Source organism: Eretmochelys imbricata, chromosome 1 (genome assembly GCF_965152235.1).
Source record: "Eretmochelys imbricata isolate rEreImb1 chromosome 1, rEreImb1.hap1, whole genome shotgun sequence".
Taxonomy (NCBI): domain Eukaryota; kingdom Metazoa; phylum Chordata; order Testudines; family Cheloniidae; genus Eretmochelys; species Eretmochelys imbricata.
Genome location: NC_135572.1, coordinates 56,998,649 through 57,020,134, shown reverse-complemented (window position 1 = coordinate 57,020,134; position 21,486 = coordinate 56,998,649).

Genomic DNA, 21,486 nt, shown 5'->3' with positions numbered 1-21,486 from the left:
TTTGCTTTAGCAGCTTTGCACCTACCCCAGCCACCCAAAGCAGCCGCACACCCAGATTGCTGGAGCAGAACCAAGTAGCCAGAGCATACTAGCAAATCTAACCCCACTACAAACCGAATGTTAAAGGCTTGATTCACCTCTCACATTACACTGGTGTAAATCAGGAATAATGCCACTGAAATCAACTGTGTGACATGGGTGTAAGAGGAGACTGTATAGAAAAAGAGTAGCATGCATGGCAAAAATGGGGAGTGATGTGGGGGGTGCACAACTGGGTGTGTCTGAAAAAGAGGAATTCAGTGCCATCCACAGAGTGCAAACACGGCACTTTGCTAACTGCTCCCCTTTGGCCTTGCTGCTGCTATTAGTCAGGAGCATTCTGGCAGCCAGACAGCAGAGCTTTCGTTAATGCAGGATCAGCTCCCCCTGCGCTTCCAGTCTTGCTCGTGTCTTTATACTCTGTACTACGCGCCCTGTCTGCACTGTGCAGGATCAAGGCCACCATTAAGACAGTGATTTTTAAAAGAGTAAAATTGGTGTCCATAATAAATAAAAGGGGATACATTTAAAAAGTCATTTGCCAGCAATTTTTACACAGTTGTATCTGTGTTACCACCCTTCCTCCACTCTCAGAAGACGCTACTGTTTTCTCTCAGAAAATGCTGTGTGGTATCTGTTGGCAAAAGCTGACTCTTCATTTGGCCACAATAAGATGTCTAGTCAGAAGTGACCTGATTCTGGGGGAGTTCACTCCATCCCCTCCCCCCTCACACTCAGCATGCCACTAAACCATCCTGGCTCAAAGATACTTCTGAAGAAGAAATATTGTGCTTTTGGACTGCAACAATGGACAGGTTTTTAAATGAAAGAAACTGGCAATGAAGTGCACTTAGTGGGCAAAGGTGGGTGGAGCTAACAATGTTGTAGTGGTAGGTTGTATACAATTTTCAAAATGCTAGCAAGACCCCCTGGCTCAAAACAATGCAGAGCAAAAGGCTTATTAACTCTTTACCGAAGTATATACTTTTATAAAACCAAATGAGAAGTCTGTTTTAAATGTAGAAAAGGATGGATTAAACTGAGGGCATTGGTTGTAAGTTTTATTCCTGAACAATCCAAAAGTAGACATTGCTTTTAGAAACGAGACATGGCTAGTGACATATCCATAAAATGGTCTCATTAAATCACTTTGGCCATTATGAGAATATAAACACCCAATATTTTTATTTTTTTAAAAGCAGACAATGCAATCAACAGAAAATACATTTATAGTTGTAGTTTTAGCAAAAACTACTTAATCTATCCTTTACAATGCATTAAATTAAAAACAAAAACAAAAAAAACAACCCCACCTCTGAATATCAAACAAGGAGTCTGGTGGTACCTTAAAGACTAACAGATTTATTTGGGCATAAGCTTTTGTGGGTAAAAACCACTTCTTCAGATGCAGAAAGCTTATGCCCAAATAAATCTGTTAGTCTTTAAGGTGCCACCGGACTCCTTGTTGTTTTTATGGATACAGACTAACACGGCTACCCATGAGACTCAGTATGTGTGATCATTTCTCCTTCTAGTGGCTGGCCTCAGCAACTACAGCCATCCTATTACATGGCTAAAACTGAGTTCTGCACAGAGGGAGAGTTTTTAAAAAATGTAAAGACATAGTATTAAGAAAGCAAAAGGCATGGTGGTTTCCTAGGTACACATGCAACAGGGCATAAGCACATAACCTCTAGATAATTTCACCAGATTACAGGTGATATGCACCCATTTATCAGGTTGGATCTGAAACCCGTATGATTGATCTACTACTTTGGAAAGTGCTATAAAGTCTATGGGTAAACATGCCAAAAGACTCCTCTCTGCAGGATTGTAATGCATATTAAGGACAAAAGCATTTACTGTATGTAATTAGCTATAATAGATGTGAAGGAGCAACTCAGTTGCCAGGCAAATTGAGGGATAATTTCCTTTGGAAAACTGCCATTACAAGAAATTAAAATTTAAATGACCACTAAAAACTAGACTGAATCAATGCAGAGTGGAGAGGCTTATAGAATGCTAAAGTAATGCAGATAGGCACCCTCATTTTGCCCACAATAGATATTGCAGGGGGTCTCAGAAAATCACCTGATGGTACACACAGTACCACAGGTAATGAAAAACCCAGACACAACTGGGTAAGGTTAGAGACAAAGGCCCACACTGTGATCCTCCTTACCTCAGTTTTATGCTGGTGTCACTTCATTGACTCAAATGGAATTATTCTTGTGCTGCACAGGTGTAAGGGAGAGCATCTCGAATCAACAGGACAAGTTATTCAGCCACCATGGGGATGGTCACAGTAGCTGTCAAAGCAGCTGCATGGCCCTATATGAGGAAATTTGGCCGGTGGACCTAACATAGCTGCAGATCCTTTGGTCACTCCCTGGTCTGCTGTTCCCATGTGATAGAGATGGAATCCATAGAGCAGAGCTCCAGGGGATATATTCTCTCTCCACATCCTGCTCAGTCTCAGCACAGCTGACCTGCTCCAGTCCCTCTTCCTTTCGTGCCAGCTGTGCCGATGGAGAGGGGCCAGAGTTGCCCCAGAATGTTGGCTTCAGGGGTGGCTTGAACTACAGCAAACTCATGACATGCTAGCACTTTCAGATATTGCTCCCCTTGTTTTAAAACTGTCCCTTATTCCTCCAGGCAGTAATGAAAAGTCTCTGTAGCTCAGACCCATCTGTAAACCCAGCCCAGTCCACTCTCAACCCTGGGTAGCTTTAACTTTGAACTGGTTTGCTGCTGTTGGTTTCTGTCCTAACCTTACATTTTCAGAGTTGTGTTCACCAAAATAAGAATGATCCTCCCTCCTGTGAGCATGCCTGACCCCTCCACATTCATAAACCCCCCTTTACAATGTTTCCATCACTAGTTATCCAATTAAAGAACAGAGTCCAAATTGGTCTTATATTATTTGATTGCTCAAAATATACTTTGGCTGCACAAAATAAGCTGCACTTTCAATCAATTCCAAACACCTCACACTGTTGAGGAATAAAACAGGAAGACTCTAAATTCTCAGTCCACTGCACTGTAGATCTACAATTCCTGATAGCTCAATCAGATAGCTTTGCCCCAAGACCCCAAATCCTTCAGCAACAGAAACACATTCATCTCACTGCACAGATTGAGGATTTTTTAAATATTCAGAAAACCATTTCTACCATACTGGTTTTGCAGTCCATTTCTTCCTGACAAAGTACAAAATGCTACATTGTCCATTATTATGCAAAAATTCCTGGCAAATCAGCATCTTTCCAATGAATTTCTCATACCTGAAAGAACTTTTATGTGCTCTCTTAACTCACCTTGTTAAACCAATGGAAGTCTGAAATGAGAAGCCACAAAATAGATTCTTCAATAAAAGTATATTGTGAAAGTCAGAACCTGTGTTACACTATAGTCATGCTCAGCTTCCAGGGACTCTGCTTTCAGTTAGCTGGCTTTAAGTGATCTTGGCTTCTTTTCATTCCATCTCTTTCTCTCTCTGTTGCACACACCTTTTCTCTCTATCACTACTCAAACTCCTCTGCTGCAGCCAGGCAGCTCCTCTGCTGTTTCTAGTTGTGAGGAGAACGGATTATAATTATTTCCTATACACTCCCACATTCAGCTTGCTCCTTAACCCAGCAATTGCAGGGTTTTACAGTGCCATCAGGGGGCAGCAGAGGAGCCCACAGAAGACTTGTGAAGGTAAAAGAAAAGATATTTTCTTTGCAAAAAAATCTGTCAGTAGATTTGGTTTATCCATAAATCAGCAGCTAGTAGCTGATGCCTGATTTTATGGTACCATTTTGTCCCTTTGCAATGGCCTGATGTAGTCCTCTGTGATTTACAGAGCTGCCACATACATAACTTTTAGTGTTAGCTACTGGATGTTGTTTATTCCGGATATCCTATACTACCTCCCTAGAGATCTGTTTTTTGAATAGTTACTCACCATGTTCTCTTTTCATTAGCAGATGCCTGTCAGAAATCTCAGGTCTAATAAGTGCTGTGTCACTAGCTAGAAAGCAATACCTTTTGTACAATAGGAAACTATGTTTGACAGATAACTCTCTCTGGGAGCAACTACAGCATTAATGAAGATCTACACATATTTAGGGCCTTTTATAAAAGGCTTTGCAAAAAAGGCTACCAGCTGTCAAAATCATCATTAGGGAACTGACAAAATACCTGCCAAAACTTTGGAGAAACAATAGTGAACTCAGCTCTCATGTTTGCACATGTTGAAGCAAAGCTAATAGCTACACATTAGGAGGATGATGTCCATGGTTGGGTTTACAGGGGAAAAGAAAATTGCATTGCTTAAAGATTGTTTACATACAATTGGTCTAATATATACAAAAAATAATGTATAACGTAGTTTCATTCTGAAGGAACCCAACGGTCTTTAAATGTGGGTAAATAGTAGAGAGAGTATATTCTGTGCATAGTACAGAGGCCCTGATTCTGCAATCCTTACTCATGTTGATTAATACCCATCTGAGTGCTCCCCCTGAAATCAGTATGAATACTGGTAGAGCAAGGTAAGATCCCTACAACTGTGGCCATTGATATTAGTAATTCACCACTGAAATGCAGCCACTTCTGGTATCACCCATGTGCTAACAATACAACACTGCACAACTATTTTTAGTAAGAGAAGGGAAGCACCAACTGAAACAGCAGTAGTTTGAATTTAGTTACCAAAGTTTGAAGTTAGCCAGGACATCATAGTGCTTAAAAGGTAGGAATAGCAAGGTTTGGGAGGAATTGTTTGGATTAGTCCAAGCAAGCATAACTAAGAAATCAGATGCAAATGAACAAAGAAAAATGTGAGTTGAATAAAATTTTATATCAGGAATAGCTATTAAATTGTGGAATAGAATCCCAAAGGAAATGATAGAAATTCTTTTGCTTGAATCTTTAAAAATTAGACTGAACTTGCAGTTGGGAGCAAGTCTGTATTGGCTAAGGGGTATGCAAAGTTACCTATGAAGTCTTTGCCATCTCCAATTTCTAGGATTTTAGCTTGACTTCTAACCATGACAGATGACTGTGTACAAGGGACACAGAGGCAGAGTAAAGGAAGTGGGTGAGTGAAGCTAATTTCTAGATACCACAAGAAGCTGTAGAATAGGGAAATCTTCTCTTTGCTAGACAGCTGTCTGTGTTATGGAAATCACCTGCATATCTGACATCTGTTAGCACCTCTGTCAGCTTTGCCAGCAGAGAGACAGAGGATTGAATTGGTATGGGGGCTGAACTACTTTTGCCCCTAGACATGTTCCTTTCTGAACAAGATTAAGGTACAGCAGTAGGGGAAAGTTTCCATGGCAGCTGTCTCCAATGTAATTGCAGTATTGCTACCCCAAATGCTCCAAAATCATAAATTAGCCCCCTGACATTGGCTTAAAAGCACTAAGATTTTTTTAAAAATCACTAAGGATTTTTCTCTTTATCTTGTTTGAAACTTTTGGTGCACTCAGGTCACCTTTTCTCCATAGCTATGAGGCCTAGAAACCAACTTGGTTTTTAACTAAATCTTAGATTCTCAAGTAATCACATGACTCTTGGAGATGAGGCCCCAAGAACACCACTAAATACCAAAAGACTTGCAATAAAATTGCAGGAATTGGCAGCACTGTAATTGTTCTGTAGACAGAAGTCTGGTTTCCCAGATTATCAGTACAACCTCTTTCATGAGCAATCCAGTCAGTATAGGGTACGAACAAACCTAAGGGAAGAAGTTAACAATTGGATGGGGAGGGGAGAAGGAAAATATGGTAAATTTCCAAGTAGAATGTTCCTCATCTTAGAAGCTAGGACATTTTAGTGAGAAAGAAGGGGCGAGAGAGGATATATTTAGTGTTTCATTAAATCTGTAGCAGGAAACCAGGTAGGAGAGGGCTGCGGCAGGTTATAGGAAAAATTCAGAGAGAGAGTAGTTAAGGGTTGTTCTGTTTTCCTTATTAAAATAAAGCAGTGTTTCAAGAAAGCAACTCTTCCTGGGACTCTGTCATGTAACAATGGTAAAGGAAGGCAGAACAGGAATCTGGAGAAAGGAAGTTAGGGAAAGCGGCATATACAGATCCAGACTAACACAGCTACCCCTCCAAAGATAGGGAAGTTGGGGATAGCAAAAAGGGCTAAAACTCCTTTGTCTATCTATAGCCTGGTACTGCATTCCAATTAAAACACAATTCAGTGTATTAAGAGCTGTGTTTTACTGTTGGATATTAATCTGCCTCAGGAATTCCAAGATCCAAGCAAGCTGATCAAAACAGTAAATGTGTTTCTCCCTCATGTTTTAAGGTTTAAGCAGCATAAGGCATGTTTCACAACAAGACTGTTTACCCCAAGTCTTCCAATTCCCCAGGATGTAGAACCACAGGTACTTTAAAATATCTTCAATAAAAGTAACTTCCTTCCTGCGAGGGTCTTGCTATCTCTCCAGGGAAACCTTTGATGAAATTTCTAGTCTTGAACACTGCTCCTCATGTCATTTTATGATAACAGTGAGGATAGAACTGTTCTGTTCAGTTTCTAGTGCAGTTTCACTAGGTATAAGATTCTGATCTTGCTTACACTGGTGAGTTCACACAGGTATAAGAAGGGCACTTCTGGTCTTGCTTACACTGGTGACTTCAGTGGTTACTGCTAATTTATACCGATGTATCTGAAAGCATAGTCAGAACCCCATTTTCCTAAAAGACTGATATATTTTAAGGCCAGAAAGAGCCATTATGACCATCTAGTCTGACATCTCACACAACATAGATCATAAAATGTCACCTAGCAATTCATGCACCAAGCCCATAGCTTCTGGAAGCCTGAGTACATGAACAGAGCAATTCTGTTCTTTGAGCACTTCCAATGTGACTTTCCCTAGTTATTTAATTGGGAAGAGTGCTTTAGTACAGAGAGATGGAGACACTTCTCACAGACCTTGGGAGACAGGCCAGTCCTTGCTTACAGACAGCCCCCCAACCTGAAGCAAATACTCACCAGCAACCACACCCCACACAACAGAACCACTAACTCAGGAACCTATCCTTGCAACAAAGCCTGTTGCCAACTGTGCCCACATATCTATTCAGGGGACCCCATCATAGGGCCTAATCACAGCCGCCACACTAGCAGAGGCTCGTTCACCTGCACATCCACCCAATGTGATATATGCCATCATGTACCAGCAATGCCCCTCTGCCATGTACATTGGTCAAACTGGACAGTCTACGTAAAAGAATAAATGGACACAAATCAGACATCAAGAATTATAACATTCAAAAACCAGTCGGAGAACACTTCAATCTCTTTGGTCACTTGATTACAGACCTAAAAGTTGCAATTCTTCAACAACAAAAAATTCAAAACCAGTCTCCAGCAAGAGGCTGCTGAACTGGAATTAAATTAACTTAGGCTTGAATAGAGACTGGGAGTGGATGGGTCATTACACAAAGTAAAACTATTTCCCCTTGTTTATTTCCCCCCACCCATCCTGCACTGTTCCTCAGATGTTCTTGTCAACTGCTGGAAATGGCCCACCTTGATTATCACTACAAAAGGCGTGTCTCCCCCCCCCCACTCTCCTGCTGGTAATAGCTCACCTTAAGTGATCACTCATTACAGTGTGTATGGTAACACCCATTGTTTCATGTTCTCTGTGTATATAAATCTCCCCACTGTATTTTCCACTGAATGCATCCAATGAAGTGAGCTGTAGCTCACGAAAGCTTATGCTCAAATAAATTTGTTAGTCTCCAAGGTGTCACAAGTACTCCTTTTCTTTTTGTGAATACAGACTAACACAGCTGCTACTCTGAAACCTGTCATCTAGGAATGTTGTATTTTATTTTCAGTTTGAATTTCTGTGTTCTCATGACTGGATGACTTACAAGCCAAAATACCCAAATAGAGTTACAATTCTCCTAATTCATTGGTTATTAAAAAAATTATAGGATTTGGCAAAATTAAGATGCAAAAAGGCCAGATTTGCAAAGTACCTCCAAAAAGGCATCTGTATAATTTACACATACATCCATTTGGGGCCCCAAACCCAGGCATCTTCATATACAAATTGAATAATTACACAACTGCATGCTTTGTGCACAACTGGGTTTTTAGTGACTTGGCTGCATGTATACATGTGCATATGGTCTCTTGGTTCCTCCGTAGGAATAGAGACAAAACCCACTGAAGTCAATAAAATTCTTTTAATTGACTTCAGTTGTCACTGACTGGGTCCTAGAGGCTGCATCCTGGCACTGTCTTAACTCCAGATGCTTGCTGCTCCTGGGCCAGCTGCAAGTCTAAAGAGGGAGAATTTAATTGAGAGTCAGTCCAGTAAAAGTAGATTCCTGAGCCATCCTGCATGGTGTGCCCTGTAAGGAATGCGAGTAGCAGTAGTACCTCACACACAAATGTGTGAGGAACCAAAAATAAACTTGGGTCCCAAAGGATCACCACTCTTTTGTGAGCAGCCCAGTCAAGAGAAAAAAAACTTATGAGTCCATCCCACTCTACAAAAGATCATGGAAAATGAAATCAGTGTTGTATAGTCACTAGGAGAAAAGGGGTGGTGTTTACAATGCCAAATCTGACTCAGAATAACTCACTGATAATTCCTAGTGGAGACAAGGCACAGGGTAGTTTTTCCTTGATGTAGCTGGTTGAGGCAAACTTGAGACCCTCCCCACCAGTGTTTACCTTAAGCAGCCACACTGAGGTGAAACTACCCCATGCTTTGTCTCCACTAGGATTTTAAAACGAGAGCTAACTTGAGTTAGCTATCACACCTTTTCCCATAGCAAAGGCTAGCTCATTGTGTGGAAGCAAGTCTCCCTGAGCCCACCTCTGCCTTCACCCTCACTTTGTACGGGTTCATATAACCCTACTGCAAGTCAGCAGAGAACCAGGCCCAGTGAGTGCATCCAGGAAATGGCTCCATCTAACCTGAGAATCTGTCCACAGGTTGACAGAGGCAGTCATTTTAAAACTGCTGAATAAAATAGCGTTACCTTTTGTTGTAGAAACGATCATCTTATCATAATGCTTTCAGAGAAAGCTTATCATCATTTATTAATAGCAACACAGGTAGTTATAAGAAGAAAAATGCAATAAGTCTTTCATTTTTCCATTGTTCATGGCAAGACATGTGAATGTTTAGCTCACAACTGCTTTGGTTAGCATTGGAGGGGTGTGTGTGAAATCACTTTAACGGCTTTCCATAGCATTTAACGGCTATGCCAAATGGGATCCCAGAAGTTACAGCATGCAATTATTACAATCAAATCTCTGCAAAACAATAACAGGAATAAATCAGGGCCAATCCCCCCAGCGAAGAGTCCATGCTGCAGATGTAGCAAGCCTAGATTCTTGCAAGCCAGAGATGACATTTTGATGTTCACTAGCACAGTCAATGCTGCAGCTGATTCTGCTGGAGTTCACTGTAATTACAACTGCTATCTCTGAGAGCTCATAGCAGAGATGGGCAACACCCCCAGGGATCCATACTATCCCTGCTTCTCTTTAATAGCTACAGGAGACCTCTGGTAGAGACAGTGAGACACTATGGGGTACCTGCCAGCAGTACACCATTATCACTCAGCTCTGTGTAGGCTTGGCAGGATTCAGTTTAAATCGATAAGATGTTGGTAAACATTGATTTCAGCTCACACACAACAAGTACAGCTTCCCCTACCTACCTTGCGCTGCAGGGATTGGGTGTCACCAGCCCTGTGGCTGTGCAGAAGCCCTCTGCTGCCCCACTTTCACTGGAGTGAGGGTGCAGGGCCATGACAGCAGGGGACTCCCTCAGGGCAAGTGACTGATCCCCACAGGTGCAAGGTGTGGGGAAGGCTGAAGACCTAGTGAGGCAGAGCAGAGACCCCTGGCCACAACTGCAAAGAGGTGGAGGAGGACATGCCCCTGGCCATGGGAAAGGTTACCCCACCACTAAATAGCTCTGTCCCCAGGCAGGAGCCATTCAGCAGTGGGGATGGTCTCCCCCTCATTTGGAGTATCATTGTCCTCCTTATGCTCCAGGCTAGGGGTTTCTCCTTTGCCTGCCAAGCCCACAGCCTTCCCCACACCTTGAGCCTGCAGAGATATAATGTCATCAGCCCCATGGCTATGCAGGGAGCCCTCTGCAGCTCCACAGCCCTGCTTGCTCACTCACCAGCCAGGAGCGTGTGGGCCATCCTGAGACAGGAACTGTTCAGCAATTCAGCTGGGGTCAGCCTGCCCTGCCACCAAGGGATCGTCCTCCACCTCACAGCCCTGGCCAGGGGGTCTCTGCTCCAGTGGGCCAGGACCACAACCTCTCCCTCACCTTGTACCTGGAGGTCTTAGGCCCCTTGGCCACGCAGGGAGCCCCCTGCGGCTCAGCTGTCAGTGCTGCCCTAACCCTAGCCTCCGCTGCTTCATTTCCCACAACTGTAAAAATCAAAATAGTTAAAAATCAGGGGGAAAGTAAAATCTAAAAATATTAACCATTGAAATTGCAATAATAACACACCCCAGATTCTGCCAAGCCTGACATTATATCATGTATCATTCTCTGCAACAACCACCACAATACAGCCAGGAAATTAGCTCTGGGATGAAGAGCTGGCTCAAGCTGAGCCCAAGCAAGACTGAAGTGGTCCTTTTTGAGCACCGGGATGTGGGTGAGCGCTAGCCAAGCTGTCTCCACCTTCCAGTAAAGGCACAAAGCCCCCATTTGTCAGAGTTGTGTGATGCCCCAGGTGTCAGGAGTGAACCCATTCAGCTGAGCCTGAGGACTAGCCCAGCCTCCAGGCAGGTTAATGGGCTCAGCTGAGCTGCAGTAGGATCACCTGATTGGCCAGCCTGCTTGATTGGCTGAAGGGAACTAGCAGGCCTGCTCTTAAGTGCAGCAGCAGGTCACTGGCTGCTCAACATTTGCCCACAGCTCTGACCATTTCTGTGCCTGCCTTGTTCCTATCCTGCTTCCTCCTGTCTGCAGCTCTCACCCTCAGCTTGACTCCTGGTTCCTGTCTCTGGCTCTGACCCCTAATTCTGCCAAACATGAGGCCTGACTCCTGCTCCAATCAGCAGTAGGGTTGCCAGGTGTCTAGTTTTGACCGGCATGTCCGGTTAAAAAGGGACCCTGGTGGCTCCAGTCAGCACTGCTGACTGGGCTATTAAAAGTCCAGTTGGCAGCACAGGCAGGCTCCCTACCTGGCTCCGCATGGCTCTCAGGAAGCTGCCAGCATCTCCCTGTGGTTCATAAGTGGAGGAATAGTCACAGGGGCTCTGCGTGCTGCCCCTGCCCCCCGTGCCAGTTCAGCAGCTCCCACCGGCCAGGAACCGCAGCCAATGGGAGCTGAGGAGGCCACACCTGCAGGCATGGGCAGTGCACAGAGCCACGTGGTCGTGCCTCCAAATAGGAGCTGGAGGGATTTGACATTTGCTTCCGGGAGCCACCTGAGGTAAGCACCGCCCGGAGCCTGTATCCCATCCTGTGCCCCAACTGCTTGCCCCAGCCCTGAGCCCCCTCCTGCACCCCAAACTCCAGTCCCATCCCAGAGCCCACACCCCCAGCCCTCACCCCAACCCTCTGCCCTAGCCCGGATCCCCCTCCCGCACCCTGAACTCCTCATTTCTGGCCCCAGCCCAGAGCTCACCCTCCAGAGCCTTCACCCCAACCCTCTTCCCCAGCCTGGAGCCCTGTCCTGCACCCCAGACCCCTCATCTCCAGCCACAACCCCAGTCGAAGCCCTCATCCCCTTTCACATCCCAACGCCCTTCCCCAGCCCAGTGAAAATGAGCTAGTGAGGGAGGGTGGGGGAGAGTGAGCAACGGAGGGAGGGGGGAATGGAGTGAGTGAGGGGGGGCCTTGGAGAAGGGGCAGGGCAAGGGTGTTTGGTTTTCTGCAAATAGAAAGTTGGCAACCTAATCAGCAGGTCTGACTGCCCATGCCCCAGTCATGACAGGGATCTCAAAACTGGGCTACTGGGCAACAAAATGGCAGATTGCATTTATCAACATTGAATTTCAAGTAATGCACATTGGAAAGCAATCCCAACTATACCTTTAAAATGATGGTCTAAATTAACTGTTACCACTCAAGAAAGATCTTGGAGTCATTGTGGATAGTTCTCTGAACGTCCAATGTGCAGCTTTAGTCAAAAAAGTTAACAATGTTGGGAGTCATTAAGAAAGGGATAGATAAGACCAAAAAAATCATTGCTGCTATATAAATCCATGGTACGCCCACATCTGCATGCAGTATTCAAGATGTGGTCACCGCATCTCAAAAAAAGATATATTGGAATTGGAAAAGGTTCAGAAAAGGGCAACAAAAATGATTAGGGGTATGGAATGGCTTTTGTATGAGGAGAGATTAACAACATTGGGACTTTGCAGCTTGAAAAAGAGACTACTAAGTGGGGATATGACAGAGGTCTATAAAATCATGACTGGTGTCAAGTAAATAAGGAGGTGTTATTTACTTCTTCTCATAACACAAGAACTAGGGGTCACCAAATGAAATAAATAGGCAGCAGGTTTAAAACAAACAAAAGGAAGTATTTTTTTCCCCACACAACACAGTCAACCTGTGGAACTCTTTGCCAGAGGATGTTGTGAAGGCCAAGATTATAACAGGGTTCAAAGAAAGAACTAGATAGGTTCACGAAGGATAGCCATCAAAGGCTATTAGCCAGTATGGGCATGGATGGTGTCCCTAGCCTCTGTTTGCAACAGGTATGGATCACTTGGTGATTACCTGTTCTGTTTATTGCCTATTCTGACAGTGGCTAATGCCACATGCCCACTGTCAGAAGACAGGATACTGGGCTAGATGTACCTTTGGTCTGACCCAGTATGGCTATTATGTTATGTGACAGTTTGAGCAGCCCAAAAAGAAGCTGGGTTAGCTGCTAGGGTGGATCCCCCTAAAGCTAACATCTCCTTGATAGACAGAGGGGGCACCTTACAGAATCTACAGACTTGTGTCAATGCCCTGAAGGTGCAGAATGCCACCCTGCAATCACAAGCCAGGCCACCCATGACCCAGGCCTACTAAGAGCGGAAGATACCATTACCCAACAAGTTCAGATGGTGACAGGAGGAAGTTTCACAGGTTTCATAGATTGGCCTGGGACTCCCGACCCCTTTAAATGTCCAATTGTTATGCTTATAAGAAGCACATGGGATTTTTTTAAGGGGAAAAGGCAATATGCCACGTTTATTGAAGATACAACAATTAGCATATGCATTCAATTACATACACAGTCCCACCAGTTGATGTTATAGTTACCAGTTTAGAGTTCAGATCAATCTAGTGGCCATTTAGGTTGATTACAGGTAGGTAGGAGCTGGGTTCTGTTGGTCACAACATAATGCTCCAGGGAAACCTTGGCAAGATGAAGCCAAAGTTTTATGGCAAGGCACCCTTTTTATATAGTGATTTTCCTTCATTGAGACCAATGAGTTTTTCAGAGTCATGCTACAATCAATTGTCGGTTGACGAGTGCTTGTTTTTTAAAAAAAAAATTTATTAAGTTTTAGGGAGTTACCCCATGCTGGTTTTGATTAGTTATTTTGTCCTTGATAGGTGCCGGTCTCATTTTTAGAGTAATTAATTTGCCCTCCTCTGACATTTCAATAGGGGCATGTTATAATCTCCTGACATCCTTACGTCTGTCCTCGGTTCCTCCCTAGAACATCTGGTCCGGTGATGGCATTTACACTTATCTTCTAACACTCGCACTCCTCATTTACACACAAAACTGGACTGATTTACACAGAACATTTGAACAGGAACATCAACTTGCAACACAGGAGAAAATCATTGCATTGTTTTACTTATCTTAAAATGCTAAACCCACAATAAAGTGATGACCCTAAAGGTCTGTTACTGCCTTGAAATCAGTTCTAGACACAGATTCTGGCTGATGCATCTTTACAATGGCCCACTAGGCCATTCCTTTCGGCTTTTAGAAAGGGTGGCTGGCAGGATATGGTTAAATCATACATTACTACATGCTACTTTTTTTATTTTAAATTATACAAAAATTAAACAAAATCCTACTACTACACAGTTCCCTCTGGAATTAGTTCAAAGAACTTGTCCAAGCCATGTTGGTGATTTTTGACAACCTGAACAACACATGCATAGCAAGTCACATGTGTAATAATTTACCCATTGGTAATATAAGAAATAGTGAGGAATATTAACCTAGAAAAATCCAACACCCTTGAATTTAGCAATAATTGGGAATAGAATTACAAGAAAAAACCCACAAATGCCAGTTAAGATGCTGTGTATTTTTATTTTTTTAGCTATGGACTTTGTTGGGCAAATGCCCTTTGGGGTACCCCAAAAACTAGAAGGGGGGGAAGTCCTGGGCTCCTCATAGAAGGGTGTTTTAAAAAAAATCAAACATTTATATTTTAGTTGTGTTTGTTGTTAGAATGTGAAGGAAAGTTATTATAAGTAAAATGTTAAACCCTAACTGCAGCAAAATGTCTAATTTGCTGTAATGGTTATAATAAACCTCAACTGTAAAGTATGGTTGAGACAAAAAGTAAATAACTCAAAGGTTTTACATACAGTGGGAAAAAAATCCAATACCTGCAAAGGCACTATGTATGAAATATGACCATCTGAATCAACAGTTTAATTTGCACTTCTGCAGATCAAAGATAAGGTTCCCAGTTTATCCAGCTATTGATAGATTCATAGATCTCAGGGCCAGAAGGGACCACTGCAATCATCTACTCTGACCACCTGTAGAACACAAGTGGTAGAACTTCCCCAAAATAATTCTTAGGCCATATCTATTAGAAAGACATCCAATTTTGATTTAAATTTTGCTAGTGACAGGGAATCCACCATAATCCTTGGCTGGGGTGAAAGTAATAATAAATTCTTACCAGAGCCCTAGTGTGAGACTCACTGTCACAGCACCTCCTGCTGGTCATCCTGGGAATTAGCTCAACTCCAGTTGCAGAGCACCCTCTGCTGGCCAGTGTCTCGCCTGCCTCAGGCCCCTGTGTCTCTCCCAGACTCCACTGCCCCTTACCCTGGGGTTCTGCCCACTGCAGTACCCCCACATGCTGGGTCTCCCCTTCCAGCAGAACCCCAAACCCACTACACCCACCTTGCCTCAGTGGCTACTGCTAGTCATCATCTCACCCCCTCTCACTGGGGCAGATTGCAGTCTGTAAAGGCCACACATCATTGGCAAGGTGGGTCAGACCAGCTGCCTCTGCCTAACCCCAGTACCTGCTTTGGCCTTTAGCAAGGCACACAGCCTGGGGATTTGCCAGGCTGGAGCTTCCCAGCTCCTCTTGCCTTTCCCCAGCTCTGCTCCCAGGCAGCCAGGTCTATCTCTCTCCACAGCTAAAGAGAGACAGACCTAGCGCCTCCCTGAGGCCTTATAACAGAGCCAGGTGTGGCCTGATTGGGGTGTGGCCCCAGCTGTGGCTGCTTCCCCAATCAGCCCAGCCTTCCTCCATCAGAGCAGGGTAACTGCCCTGCTACACGGCCCCGGGAAGGGGCAGGGCCTGGGGTGGAAGGGGCAGGGCTGGGGATCAGCCTCCCCCAGCCAGCCCATCCGTGCTGCCTGGCCCCCAGGGCTCAGGCAGTGATTTAAAAGGGCCCAGGGCTCTGGCCACTGCTGCGATAGCGATGGCAGCTGGGAGCCCCGGGGCAGCTGTTCTTTTGTGCCCCCTGTTGGTGGCCCGGGGGGGGGGGGGGGCAAAAGGGGCAACTCTTTAACGTGGGCTGCATATGGGTCTGTACCAACTTCTTACTGGCTCACTTTCACCCCTGATTCTTGGGAAAGTGTTCTAGTGGTGAAGTACTCTCACTGTTAAAAATGTACACTTATTTCCAGACTGAATTTATCTAGCTTCAACTTCCAGCCCCTGGATCATGTTATACTTTTCTCTGCTAGCTTGAAGAGCCCATTATTATTATTTGTTACCCAGGTAGGTAATAACAAACTTTAATCAAGTCACCCCTTAACCTTCTCTTTGTTAAGCTAAATACAAGGAGTGGGGGGGTTGGACAGGTGGGGGGTTCTGAGGGCGGCAGTCAGGAGGTGGGAAGTGGGAGGGGTCGGACAGGGGCCGGGCTCAGGATGTTTGGGGAGGCACAGCCTTCCCTACACAGCCCTCCATACAGTTTCGCAAGCCCGATGTGGCCCTTCGGCCAAAAAGTTTGCCCACCCCTGGATTTAGGTCATACACACAATCAATCTCTCTCTCTCACACACACACACACTCTCCAATCCCATTTCCATTCAAGCAAGTCCCCTTGAGTTTCCAAATGGTCCCTAGAACCATCCTGCAGAGAAGAGGATGGAGCTGCTCCCTGGGCCTATTGCAGCTGGAGTAGGATTGCTACAACATAGTGAGTTCAGGCAGAGGTGCGCAGCCTACGGCCTGTGGGCTGTACACAGCTCACTAGAACATTTAATAAGGCCCACGGCCTGCTTCAGCACAACATACTAATGTCCAGTTCATTAGCATTTTGTCGTCATGTTTGCATCATTTTAGTTTACTAAAGTGCGTAAACAGACAACGCTATACATAGGTTGTTTCTATCTAAATACTTATGAAACAAATTGAACTTAAAATATAAATCAATGCAGATGACTTTAAATCTTGTTAAAATATGTAGAATCTGTTTGGCCCACACAAGGTTGTGCTTTGTAACAAGGCTGGACACCACTGAGTTTGGGCGAGCACAGCATGGTGTTATGCACGAGGCTCCTCTCATTCTTTTCAGGAACTCTGTGTGCCATGGCCCAGATTTACAGGTATCTGAGCATGTAAAAATGCAGCTAGGCATGTAGAGGGATTTACAAAAACACCTAAACAGGTTAGGAGCCCAACGCCCATTGAAGCTATTGTTAATCTGGCCCCATGACTTGTGACTGAGCCAGGCCGCTATGCAGCTGTCTTGCTACCACAAATGCTCCTTTTCAGTTGATACACTCAAGCACTGTTGCCTCTGATGGTGATGTTCCAATCCAGGGTCGTGATGCATTTGTGGCCTAGTTTTCAATTACATGATCTCAGGCCATTTCCTCCATGTATGAGGTCAGTGATGTCTCTTTGGACAACAGTAGCGCCTCGGAATCTCACCAGGTAGCACTGTGCTCCAAGGTTCACTCAGTGGGCCAGGATGTCCCTGTGAGAAGCTAGCTAGGATGGGACCTGATTGCATGAATGCGTGATGCTGCGTTGGGAACCACAGTAAAGACAGTTAAGTGAATGACAAATGATTGACAGATACCAATTACTGACCAACTTTCCCATAGACTCTCAGCATAATCCGTAAATGCTCCCTATTTCTAAGAAAATAGAAGAGAAGAATAAATGATGTCTTTGACACAAATAGATGGTCAAGCTGGGGGAGCATTTATGCACTCAACCACACATCTCAAAACTTTCTCCCATGTTCAGAGCTCACGGTTTTCTTGTCAGGGCAGCAGAACGTTTTCTTGCCCATGCTATGGTGGGTGGGTCCCAGAGTTTGGGGATGTTCTTCCTGGTTGCCTGTTTGAAGAAGACGACAGCCGCCTCCTCCTCCTCCTATTACTCTGGGGAAATTTGGGCATTACTCCAGCATGAAATTCCCCTCTGCAAAAGGAATTCTCTGCTGGCCATTTCTATCCAGAATCCATCCACTCTCTTGTGTGACATGAAGTAAACACATGTTGCAAAGAATCTAGGCCTCAATTTAGAATCCAGCCTGATGAGGAAGAGGAATAAAGAAATGAAAAGAGGGGAGAGGGGAAAGCAGACAGAGAGTGACAGAGATAGAAGAAAAAAGAACGAGGAGGACTTGTGGCACCTTAGAGACTATCAAATTTATTTGGGCATAAGCTTTCGTGGGCATCGGATGCATGCAGTGGAAAATACAGTAGGAAGACATATATACACAGAGAACATGACAAAATGGGTGTTGCCATACCAACTGTAATGAGACCAATTAATTAAGGTGGGCTATTATCAGCAGGAGAAAAAAAAACCTTTTGTAGTGATAATCAGGATGGCCTATTTCAAACAGTTGACAAGAAGGTGTGAGTAACCTTTTTATTTAATTAATTAATTTATTTATTGAGGGCTGAAATGTCTAGAGGAGCAGGATATTTGCATATTTCAGTCCTTATCTTCACAGAGAAGAGAGACAGGGTAGAGGGGTATGTGTTATGTGCACTAGTGATTGAAAATAAAATGGTCAGAACTAGTTTTAGGCTTCCCAGCCTTGAAAGTGGCCTTTAAAGTGGTCTCTAACAGAAATCCAGAATGTTACCTTGATCTGAGGCAGAATTGGATTATTCAGTATTTGTGTTATAATTTGCACTCACCACTGCCGCCCCAAAAAGAAAAAATTTAAAAACAAGGACTGTTTGCAATATGTTCCAGGAATTACAGAGCACCAGCATCAATACATAGAATTGCTTAGCTAAACCTATAAAGATAATAATTTAGGCCAGATTCTGCTGGCCCTGAGACATGTTTGCAGTGGAAGGAAAGGCACAAGGACTTTCCCTCTATACCTTTACTGCTCCCCCTGCGGTCCACAGCACTCCAAAGGAGGCAGGAATGGCATAAAAGAGGGAGCAGGCTACAACCTGCTCCACTCTGCACGCCAGGGAGATTTGGGCAACTATCTGAGATTGAAGGCCTCTGTGTACCCTCTGGGTCAGTGCAGCTCCACTCAGTGGTGCTGTGTGTGTCCATCTGTAGTTTTTACAGTGGTGAAATCTCTTTGGATTCTGGGAGACGGTTCCTTCTGGCAGGCCACAGTTCTCAGTTTCTACTGAAGGGTTTCTTAGCCGCCACTTTCGTCCATTCCCTCCACATTCTTTCTATTGGATTCAGATCAGGTTACTGTGATAGCCTACTGCTAAATAGTGTTTTATATTTTATTTCTGAGGTTTATATGTGCTTTGATCTGAGCATTAGGTCAGTCTCTTAAAAATAAACCCTCTATTAGGTTTCTCCCCCCAAAAGATATTAATTTTCGATGCTATCCTTTCAGACACTGAACAGTACATTACACATTAATAACGTTATTTACTGACATCCACAGAAAAGAGCCCACCCCACAATCCAGCATTATCATAGAATCATAGTAATACAGGGTTGAAGAGACTCAAGAGGTCATCTAGTTCATCCCCGAGACTAAGGTATGACCAGGTAAACCTTAACCATCCCTGATAGGTTTTTGTCTAACTTGATCTTAAAAACCTCCAATTTGGGGAATTCCAAAACCTCCCTGAGTAACCTGTTCCTATGCTTAATTATCCTTATAATTAGAAAGCTTTTCCTAATATCTAACCTGAATCTCCCTTGCTGCCAGCTAAACTGATTACTTCTTGACCTGTCCTCAGTGGACATAGAGAACAATTGATCACCATCCCCTTTATAACAACCGTATACATATTTGAGGACTGTTATCAGGTCTCCCATCAGTCTTCTTTTCTCAAGATTAAACATGCCCAGTTCTTTCAACCTTTCCTTATAGGTCTTGTTTTCTAAACCTCTTATCATTTCTATCGCTCTCCTCTGGACTCTCTCCAGTTTGTTTACACTTTTCTTAACATGTGGCTCCCAAAACTGGACACAGTAATCCAGCTGAGATCTTACCAGTGCTGAGTAGAGCGGAACAATTACCTCTCGTATCTTACATACAGCACTCTTGTAACACATCCCAGAATGATGTTTGCCCTTTTTCACCACAGCATCATAATTAGGGCCCTACCAAATTTACAGCCATGAAAAACATGTCACGGACCATGAAATCTGGTGTCCCCCTGTGAAATCTGATCTTTTGTGTGCTTTTACCTTATACTATACAGATTTCATGGGGGAGACCAGCGTTTCTCAAACTGGGGAACCTGACCCAAAAGGGATTTACAGGGGCTTTGCAAGGCTATTTTAGGGGGGTCATGGTATTGTCACCCTTCTGTGCTGCCTTCAGAGCTGGGTGGCCAGAGAGCATCGGCTGTTGGCTGGGCGCCCAGTTCTGAAGGCAGCACCCCGCCAGCAGCAGTGCAGAAGTAAGGGTGGCAATACCATACCATGCCACCCTTACTTCTGCACTGCTGCTGCCTTCAGTGCTGGGCAGCTGGCGAGTGGCAGCTGCTGACTGAGGCCCAGCTCTGCAGGTGGCAGCACAGAAGGAAGGCTGGCGATACCATACCAGGCCCTCCTTCCTTCTGCGCTGCTGCTGGCGATGGCTCTGCCTTCAGAGCTGGGCTCCCAGCCAGCAGCAGCACAGAAGTAAGGGTAGCAGTACCGCAACCCCCCCTAAAATAACTTTGTGACATCCCCATAACTCCTTTTTGGGTCAAGACCCCTACAAGTAGAACACCTAGCTGAAATCATGGAATTTACAATTTTTTTAATCCTATGACTGTGAAATTGACCAAAAAGGACTGTGAATTTGGTAGGGACCTATATATATATATATATATATATATATATATATATATTCACTTTATTTGATGCTGTGCCCACTCTTGTTTTAATCATGTTGCCAATTGATGTCTTTAGGTTTAAGAGTCAACAATCCATTAAGATAAATGGGGCAGTTAATTCCAGAGCTATTGTTTGGAGCTGTGTGCAGACTAAATAATACAACAGTACCTCAGTGTACATTTGGATCACCTTTTCAAGTCTTTTACAACCCTGAGGGTTAGGAACATAGTTTAAAAATAAAAAAATAAAGTGTATATGCTGGAGCTCTGATCTCTTCTGGTAAGGCCTTATTCTTATCCCAGAAGGCCACAGTCCCCTCCTAGAAGGCCTTGATCTTCAGATAGATGGCCTTGGTCTCCAAAACATTTTGTTATCTACTTGAAAGGCTTTGTTTTCCTTCCAGAAAAACTTCTTCTCCCAGAATGCCTTGATTTTCTCCCAGAAGGCCTTCTTTTTCTTGTCCATGAATATTTTGATCTCCTGTTGGAAAGCTATGTTCTCTTCCCAGAAGACCATGAGCCCCTCCTCTAAGATCTTGTTCACTTCTTAGTTCTTTTTGGAGTGGTTCTCACAAATACAGAGATAGAATCAAGTGGCACCACAAGTTCTCCATCATCCATTTGCTATATTTATTGGTAGGGTCCTACCAAATTCAAGGTCCATTTTGGTCAATTCCACTGTCATAGGATTTTAAAAATTGTAAATTTCATGATTTCAGCTATTTAAATCTGAAATTTTACGGTGTTTTAATTGTAGAGATCCTGGCCCAAAAAAGGATTTGTGGAGCGGCGGTGACAAGGTTATTGTAGCGGGGGTTGCGGTACCACTACCCTTCCTTCTGTGCTGCTGCTGGCAGCGGCATTGCCTTCAGATCTGGGCAGCTGGAGAGTGGCAACTGCCGGCTGGGAGCCCAGCTCTGAAGACAGAGCAACCACCAGCAGCAGCACAGAAGGAAGGATGGCCTGGTATCGTATTGCCACGCTT